General features: G+C 40.0%; 1 pseudogene; it reads right to left on the bottom strand.

Moving 5' to 3' along the window:
* Positions 1-6749: 6749 nt before the first annotated feature.
* Positions 6750-6936, bottom strand: LOC148121361 (Nuclear RNase P; annotated as a pseudogene).
* Between the last annotated feature and the right edge of the window lie 548 nt (positions 6937-7484).

Genomic DNA, 7484 nt, shown 5'->3' with positions numbered 1-7484 from the left:
CTGTCACCCATGTGCACCTACACACTTGTGAATAGTTATTATGTAAAGCAAATTAATTAAACTAATGTGAATTTAAATCTGAATCCCTGATCCAGAAGAGTCAATCATTGATGTTAGATAGTACAAGCCATCCTGTCTGCCTTAATAAATCTAGAAGCACCCAGTGTTCTCAGTTATGACATGTGGATTTCCTTGTTCACTTCCATGGAACAATAGACCACCAAAGACTAGCCATTAAAAAATGTATAGGTTACCAGCTACTCAGTAAGTGATGAGGGCAATGACTTTGTACTTGCCAGTTCTGTTGCCTTTCACTTGTAAGAAATCAAATTATAGTAACCTGGGTTTGTTCTGCTTCATTTGTTCTTCTTGTCAAAATAAGCCTGTTCTATAAAGTGATCCAATATCAGAGATCTTGAAGCATTTAATATTCATAGTTCACTAGAAAGTAAATAGTTGGTTCACTGGGAACACACCAGCCTATCAAAACAAGGAAACAGCCCCCAACTTTAGCAGATGTCCCCAAGCTAATACATAGACCTCTCCTGCCAGAAAACCAGGTAAGCTGCCTGTAGATTTTTCTCTTCTCTCTCTGTTTCCCCATATATAATCCCCCAGTTCTTATCCCCAGCTTTGGAGCAGAACACCAACTGTGGCCTTTCCTGTCCTTTCCCATCTCCTGTTAATCCCACAGTTCTTCCTTTTTAAGCCCCCCCCCATTCATTTCTCTTTCCCAGCCTCCAGCTCCAGCAGGAACTGTAAGAAATCGTTTTCCATCCCACTATTAAGCTCCCAAATTATGACACAAAGACTTCTTATTGATTATGAAAGCTCAGCCTACAGTTTAGGCTCATTCCGAATATCCCACAACAAGGAAGCCCCTTATAACCTACAGGCCACACCTGTCAGAAAACCAGGTAAGCTACCTGCAGACCTTCTTTTCACTCCCTGTTTCCTTAGTTCCAATACCCCAGTCTCAACCTTAGCTCTGCACAGAACACCCTCACAGTCTTACCTGAACTCCTCGTCCCATCTCCTGTGGATCACACAGTTCTTCTCCTTCTAACCTTCCGCCTCATTCTTGTTGCTTTGCTCCAGAACCCATGCGAGTGGGCACCCCCTGCTAACTCAAGGGCTTCTGCTCCAAGGGCAACAAATTGTTTAAAAAGCAGATCTACAACTCTCCAACTACTTCTGAGAGCCAAAGCCTCCAATTTAATACCCACCTCTGCAGCAGGAAATCTACTGCAGTCTGCCTTTCCTATCCGACTCCATCCCCAATGGATCATAAAAAGTTTCATCACCAACCTTCCTTCCCCAAACTCACTCCAGTGTGCCAGTCTCTAAACTAGCAGGTATTCACTATGAACACATCACGTTAGCATGTCAGGGAAATAGCCAGGGTAATGACTCCAATAGAACACATTTCTCGTACCACAGTAGGTCCTGAATATTGCAACAGAGCTGAAGCAGAATAAAAAGAACTTAAAACCAACTATATAAAGATGATGGAGCTCCTTAAGGAGTAAATTAATAAATTCCTTAAAGAAATTTAGGATAACTCACATACACACACACAAAACACATATATGTGTGCACATGCTCACAATGTGAGGAAATAAATAAATGCCTTAAATAAAGTCAAGAAAACACAAGGAATTAGCTGAAAGAATCAAATAAAACTGTTCAAGACATGAAAAATAGAAATAGAATCCATAAAGAAAACATAAATGGAGAAATTCTGGAAATGGAAAATTTAGATGAACTACTAGGGAAAGTTTCATCTATAAAATATAATAGACTGAAGAGCCTTGAGAATAAGATAGAAGAAATTCATCAAATGAATGTTGGAGATATTCATCAATGAAAATGTTAAATCTAAAACACTGACACAAAACATCCAGGAAACATTATAAAAAAAAAGTACCCAACCTAAGAACAGATATAGAGCGAGGAGAATCACAGCTCAAAGTCCCATAGAATATTTTCAATAAAATCAAAGACAATTTTCCTAACCTAAAGAAGGAGATGCCTATAAAAGTATATGAAGCAAACACAGAACACAAACTATTCTGGACCAGAAATGTAAGTCCCCTTGCCACAGAATAATCAAAATACTACACATATAGAAAAAAGAAAAGGTATTAAATCTGCGAGGGAAAAAAAAGTTACATATAATGGCAGATCAGTTAGAATTATACCTTTTTTTTAATAGAGACTCTCAAAAATAGAAGGGATTGGACAGACGTGCTGAAGACTCTAAGAAACTACAGAAATCAGTCCATATTGCTATCTAGCAAAACTGTCAATAGCCACAGATAGAGAAAATAAGATATTCCATGATAAATTAAGATTTAAATGATATCTAGCTACAAATCCAGTCCTACAGAAAGTGCTAGAAATAAAAGTCCAATCTCAGGATGTTAACTACACCAATAAAAACTAAGAAAATAAACACTCTCGTACTAGCAAAATTAAAAGAAGAGGCACAAACACACACAACCATGAACAACAACAACATCAAAAACAAAATAACAGAAATAAAAAATGTTGGTCATTGACATCTCTAGAAATCAGTGGCCTCAATTCACCAATCAAAAGACAAAACTAGCAGAATGGATGCAAAAACAGGATTCATCCTTCTGCAGTATCAAAGGAATACACCTTGATATTAAAGATAAACTTTATCCCAGGGTAAAGTGTGAAAAATATATTCCAAGTGAATTGTCCTAAGAAGTAAGCTGGTGTAGCCATATTAATATCCAACAAGGTTTCAAACAAAAACTAATCAAGAGAGATAAGGAAGAACAATGTATATTAATCAAACAAAAGATCTTCCAAGATGATATTTTAATTCTTAATATCTATGTCCCAAAGATAACAACACCCACATTTAAAAAGAACAAAAACAAACAAAAGCAAACAAACAAACAAAAAAAGAACAAAAAACACTACTATAGCTTCAATCACATATTGAGCCTCACACACTCCTAGTGGGAGTTTTTAATACCCCACTCTCACCAATAGAAAGATTGTACAGACATAAATTAGACAGAAATACTCGAGCTAGCAGACATTGTAAGCCAATGCACCTAACAAATATTTGGATCTCACAAAAAAAAAACAACAACAACAACAAAAAAACATTCTTCTCTGTACCTCAAGGAACTTTCTCCAAAATTGAACATATATTCAAACACAAAGTACATTTCAACAGAGACAACAAAAGTTAAATAAATCCCGAATCCTTTCAGATCACAATGGATTAATGTGACACACCAACACCTACAGAAAGTGTACAAATTTATTAAAACTGAACAACTCCCTACTGAATAAAAAAATTAGTCAAGAGAGATATAAGAAAGAAATTAAGGACTCTCTAGAAGTCAATGAAAATGAATGCATGGCACACCCATGGGCCACAGTGAAAGTGGTGCTAACAGGATAATTCACAGCACTGAGTATTTACATTAAAAATCAGAGAGATCACAACCAGCAACTTAACACCAGTGACCTAAAACAATGAAATAATCACACCACAAAGGACTAGACAGCAAGAAATAATAAAGCTGAGGGCTAAAATTAGCAAAATTGAAGCAATTAGAACAACAAGGAATCAGTGGAAAGAAAGAGATGGCTGGTTCTTTGAAAAAATATCAAGAAGATAGACTAACTGAAAGGCCAAGAGAGAATATCCAAAATAAAAAATATTATAAAGGAAAAGAGGGGCATAACAACAGACAGTAAAGAAATCCTGAGAAACATAAGGATATAAGAATATACTTCAAAAACCTGAGCTCAATCAAACTAGAAAATCTAAAAGAAATGGATAATTTTCTCAATAGGTACCACTTACCACAGCTAAATAAAAATCAACTAAATAATTTAATTAACCCTATAACTGCTAGTGAAATAGTCACTTTGTAAAAAGTACTCATTTTAAAACTCTCAACATAAAAAAGCCCAGGATCAGATGGTTTTAGGATAGAATTCTACCAGATTTTTAAAGAAGAGTTAATGCCAATACTCCTTAAATTATTTCAAAGAATAGAAACAAAAAAGAACTTTGCTCAATACTTTTTATGTGACTAAAGGTACACTGATACCCAAACTACATAAACACTCAACAACAAAAACAAATAATTATAGGTTATTCTCCCTTGTGAACATAGATATATGCAAAATTGCCCACAAACCAAATAATAGATCGAATAAAAAAATCATCCACCATGATCAACAGGCTTCATTCCAGAGATGCAGAGGTAGTCTAATATACAAAATTCAGGAAATGTAATTCTCAACAAAAACAAACTGAAACGAAAAAAATCACATGATCATCTCAATAGATGCTAGAAGAGCCACTGACAAAATCTAGCACCCTTCATAATAAAAGTTATGGAGAGATTCGGGATACAAGGGGTATACCTAGGCATAGTAAAAGCAATTTACAGCAAAATATAGCCAATATCAAATTAAATGGAGAGAAAGTCAAAAACACTTCCATTAAAATCAGTAGCAGTATCAAACAATGCAAATACATTTCATAACAATCTGAATGCTTCTCTTGACTGTAGAAATGGTAACATTTCAATCAAAAGACTTCTGTTTAATCTGAGCAGAAATGACAGAGGGGGAATTCGAAATTTCCTCTGGAGACACAAATGACTTTCTAGACCATTGAGGACCAAAGATAATCTGGAGATAGTTTTGGCCATGATTTCCATAGAAACCTATTCTGCGACCATAAGTAAAATTTATAGTGATATATGGTTATGTGTCACTTTTACTGTGATACAGGATCACGTGAGCTTTCTCCTGCCTATAGAATTTCAAACAAGCAATAGCAGAAGAGAGTTCTGTTTTTTTTTTTTTCACAGACTCACACAGTTATCGAATAGGGTACTTACAAGCATGCTCATAGCTTTTAAAGGAAATAGTTAGAATTACTCCAATTGTCTTTGTTACTGGAACCCTTATAATTTACTAACATTTTAAGGTATCTTGTACAAAACTAAAACACACCTGCTTTCTAATTACTAAGTATTTGCGGGGGGCCATCCTGTCCAGCAGGAATGAACGCCACCAAAAACGAGAATTCCTTCGCTGGTCACATCTTTATTTGGAGCATTCCCTTGAGGAAAATTGGGGGAAGGGAAGATAGAGCAGGGACGAGAGAAAGCTTAGAGAGAGAGCGTTGGGCCCCGAGGCAGCTGCTTTTAAACGGTGGAGCGGCTTGAACGCTGTCCTGATTGGTTAATGCCATTCTGCTGGTCTGAGCATGTGCAAGCAAGGGTGCAGGCAAGGGTGCTCAGCCCCACATGGCTACCTCCAAACTGCAGGACCACCTGTGCCTCCAGGTGGCTCCCAACATCTCCCTCTTCTCTTGTTAATAAGAGCAATAAGGCAAAACTATTTTCCAATATGGTCCCCACCTCATGATGTGTGGACCGATTGAAGAAAAGAAAAGCAAGACACACCCTCCCCGTGCAATGGGACAACTACTTCCCTGGGAGTGCTAGGGCTGTGTCTGCACACCCTCCGCCTATGCATACCTTCCTCCATGCTTTGTGGGACTATCTGGTCCCTAGAGGGTATGCATGGCTAATTGCCTATGAGCTCTTTAGAAGCTGAGAGTCAAACTTGGGGTGAGGATACACATACCAAGACTGCCAAGGCCTGTGTCACAAAGACTTTGTCCCACCTCACTTGGGCTAGCAGGTAGCACACCAATCAAAGACATACAGCACTTCCACCTAGACACAGCATGCCAAGAATATCTCTGCTCCCACCCATTCCTAAGGAAGGAGAAGGCAAAATAGAGTCAGTCAGAAAATTGTTAAGAGATAAGAGGTTGCACAGGGTGTTGCTCAAGTCGATGGTGTGAAACAGCTGCTCTTGACACTGCCCAGAAGGTCATCTCTGCTGCTTCCGCATGAATCTTCCCTTGTAGGACACTCAGCATCCACTGGGTCATCTTTCTTCTTTACTTCTCTTGTCAGTCTTGCTGGCATCCAGATGTATGTCAGCATTCCTAGAAAAACATAAACAAACCTCTCCTCCCAAATTAACATTTAAGAGTACTAAAAACTCTCAGTGTAAAAATTCAGCACAATCAGTACTGGAAGTAGGCTGGTTTTGAACTTAGAGACCTGTAGGTCTCTGCTTCAAAAAGCAAATCTTGTTTGCCTGTACCAGCAAAATTTTGAATTAAAAATTAAGTGTAAAGAATGCAAGAGAAATCCTTTCTCTGGGGGAAGCTGTCACTGGTAGTGTAGACCCCTCTTATGTCTAAAAACCAAAGCAGTTGTCACTGGGAATTGAACTCAGGACCTTTGGAAGAGCAGGCAGTGCTCTTAACCTCTGAGCCATCTCTCCAGCTCCCCATTCAAATGAAAAAACCTCTAGGTAGCATTGTTTCATTCCACCAGTTGCCAGAGGCAATAGGTAATGGTAACCAGGTTGACACGCCTTTATTATGATAATTAGGACCAGTTCTTTGAGGGAGAATGGGCGTAGACCATCGATCATCTGACTACTTCCTGCTGACAAAGGGACGTTGTGAATTTTTTGGGGATAAATGTTTTTATCTGACTAAATTTTTGGCGACAAATGTTTTTATCTGACTAAATTCTTGGCGACCTTGGCTGAGGGCGGCGGCAGCGGACGGCAGCGGCTGCCACAGCTCCGCCTTTGAGGCCCCTTATGGCGCGCTCCGCATGGCCCCGCCCCGGGCCGTGCGCGGGCTCGCCGTTTCACCTCAGGCAATGAACTCGCACCGCCGGCTGTGAGTCTTTTTCAAGCTCCGGCGAGGGGGGGCATCCGCCCACCCGTGAAGGGGCTTCTCCTGCCCGGTCTGCCTGCGCGCGGAGCCCCGTTCTCTGGGAACTCATCTCCGCCCGCCCATGTTGCTATGGAAACACAGTTCAGAGTTTGGCCCCTCTCCGTCTTTAGGTCTTTAGCGGCGCTGCCACGCAGCTTCCGCCTCTGCCTCCCGAGTGCTGGGATTAAAGGCGTGCGCCACCACCGCCGGCTACTTCCTCAAACAAAGTTCAAGTTTTCTGTACGTGAGAGCCAGAGACTGAGCTCTCTTAACAAAATTAGGCGAAAATCACCTCCAAAACTGTGTGGCTCTTTAAGAACAGGAAAGGCAGTCTTAGAACACGATCAAACTCGCCTCCCTACGAGACTGTTGCCTCCAGTCTCTAACAGCAAGTACGCAGGTGGACGGAGAGGGAGCGGAAGCCGCGGTCTCCCGTACCCCATCGTCCTCATAGTCCCGCCTTAGTTACCTCGCCTTTTTTGCTGCTGTTCACACTCCTCCTGCACTGAACTTAAGGGATTTTTCTTCCCCGTTACTTTCTGTACCTTCTTTCAGATACCTTAACTTTGATTTTTTTTGTATTTTCTTTTCTTTTTAGGCCTATACTTTGAAATTCTTTTTCCTCCCCTTTTTGGGGGATTCAACTGACGTCACTCACCGCTCC

This window comes from Myodes glareolus, chromosome 7 (genome assembly GCF_982192425.1).
Source record: "Myodes glareolus chromosome 7, mMyoGla1.1, whole genome shotgun sequence".
Lineage (NCBI taxonomy): Eukaryota > Metazoa > Chordata > Mammalia > Rodentia > Cricetidae > Myodes > Myodes glareolus.
Note: the sequence above shows the minus strand (reverse complement) of the source record. Positions and strands in the feature narration are given on the sequence as shown.